The following is a 2,111-nucleotide window of genomic DNA, read 5'->3' on the forward strand; positions in this document are numbered from 1 at the left end:
CTCACAGGACACTGACCTTAAACACAGAGTAAGATTTCGAGCATATCTGCAGTGTGTCACTCCTCCAGAGACCAACGGCCAGCATGAATCTCAAGCTGTGGCTGCTGCTCCTCTTTCTCTGTGCTGTCATTATCCCTGCACAAGTGATTATTAACAATTCTATACTGATCAGTACATAGGATCATTACCTTACAATAAGATCACTCAATTTTCAGCATGAGACATACATTTTTCTGAAAATTCTGGATGAATTCGGGATGGAAAAATTGTGATATTGTATTATGTTTTGTTTTTTACTTGGTCAAAGGATGTTTAAAGTCAAACATTTGACTGAATATATAGTCATATCTTTTGTCTTTATTTATACTACACTGAATATTAGACTTGAATCACAATGATCTGATCTTGATAAAATAATGTATTTTCTGAGAAAGTTTCTCACCTCTCAATAGTTGAAAAAAGACAAACATGATAAACACGATAAGCATGTTGAACGTGCTAAACATGAGCACCGTGATAAACATGGGAGACCTGGTAAACATCACAGAAAGAGAGGCAAAGAAAGATTGGAGGGTAAGTGTTCATATTTTGGGTTGAAATATATTACATATGCATCTTTTAAATGTCTATGCAAATGTTCTATTTACAACAAAAATATCAGGCCTGAAGGCTGAGTTTGACAGTTCAGATGACTCTGATGATAATGACGATGCAAACAATTGGCTGTTTGAGCTTCAAGGTCTCAGAGGTATGATTCATTCACAAGGACAGATTAAACTGATCAAAAGTGACAGTAAAAACATTTATGATGTTACAAAATATTTCAATTTCAAATAAATGCTGTTCTTTTGAGCTTTCTATTCATCAAAGAATCAAGAAAAAAGTCACAGTTTCCACAAAAATATTACTCAGCATCTGTTTTCATTTTTATTAATAAAAATAAGAAATGTTTCTTGAGCTCCAAATCAGCATATCAGAATGATTTCTGAAGGATCATGTGACACTGAAGACTTGAGTAATGGCTGCTGAAAATTTAGCGTTGCCATTACTGGAATAAGTCACATTTTAAAATAGAAAACATTTATTTTAAATTGAAACATTTAACAATATTCCTGCTTTTATTGTATTTTCCCAAACCAACCCCAAACTTTTGAATGATAGTGTACACATGTGAATAAATACAGCCCAATACACAAACCAAAATACAATGTCATAAACATTACACCAAACTGAATTCAACGAAACTATAAGCAAATAAACGTTTCCCCCTTTTGGTTATTCAGGAAAATGCAGCCCAAATCCATGCCTGAATGGAGGGGTGTGTGATGAAATGAGAACGAATTTCAAATGCAAATGCCCCAAGCAGTTTGTAGGTAGAAGGTGCGAGTGAGGTATGAGCTCACTTCACACTGTATCACATTTATATCCATCACTGAAGTCATTTTGAAAAGCATGATGTTTGTTTTAGGGAAAAGGGTTTGTAAGAGGAGAAGCTGTGGGGCAGGACTATGTCTTCTGACCTCATCTCCTCCCTACTATAAGTGCAAGTGTATTCCACCATTTGCACCACCAAACTGCAAAACACGTAAGACATACAGCACTGAACTCATTCTGCACCAAGCCACTGTTTCTTAAAAAACAGACGTTAACATTTCAGATTTGGTTCTAGAATGCTCAGACAAAAAAGTAAAACTACTCTACAACTAAATCAGATTTCGAAGTAATGGAGATATATGGGTCGTATAGGCCTACTTGTTGATTCATGATTTATGTCTTTTTGTCTAGTTGCTCCATGTGAACCAAACCCTTGTCAGAATAATGGCAAATGTGTTGATGATGAGGATGATTTTGAATGCGTTTGTCCGGATGGTTTCACTGGACAATACTGTCAAGTCGGTGAGTATATAATTACAGAGACGCTGTATTTCCCTCCTTGGATTAATTTCGGTGTATAAATGATTCTGAATTTACAACATATTTCAGAAATGCAATGCATGTTAGTGGACAATATTTTGTCTTTTTTATATTATTCTTTTGGTGCTTTATACATAAATAACAACTAGAAAATGTTAAATGCTGTCTGTTACTGGGGAAAATGTGTTGTATTTTAT

The 2,111-nt window shown here is 34.8% G+C and overlaps 1 pseudogene; it reads left to right on the plus strand.

Annotated features, from left to right (window-relative positions):
* Positions 1–486: 486 nt before the first annotated feature.
* LOC107698720 (hyaluronan-binding protein 2-like) overlaps positions 487–2,111 on the plus strand; it is an 11,577-nt pseudogene continuing 9,952 nt past the window's right edge.

This window comes from Sinocyclocheilus anshuiensis, unplaced genomic scaffold (assembly GCF_001515605.1).
Source record: "Sinocyclocheilus anshuiensis isolate Anshui unplaced genomic scaffold, SAMN03320099.WGS_v1.1 scaffold1015, whole genome shotgun sequence".
Taxonomy (NCBI): domain Eukaryota; kingdom Metazoa; phylum Chordata; class Actinopteri; order Cypriniformes; family Cyprinidae; genus Sinocyclocheilus; species Sinocyclocheilus anshuiensis.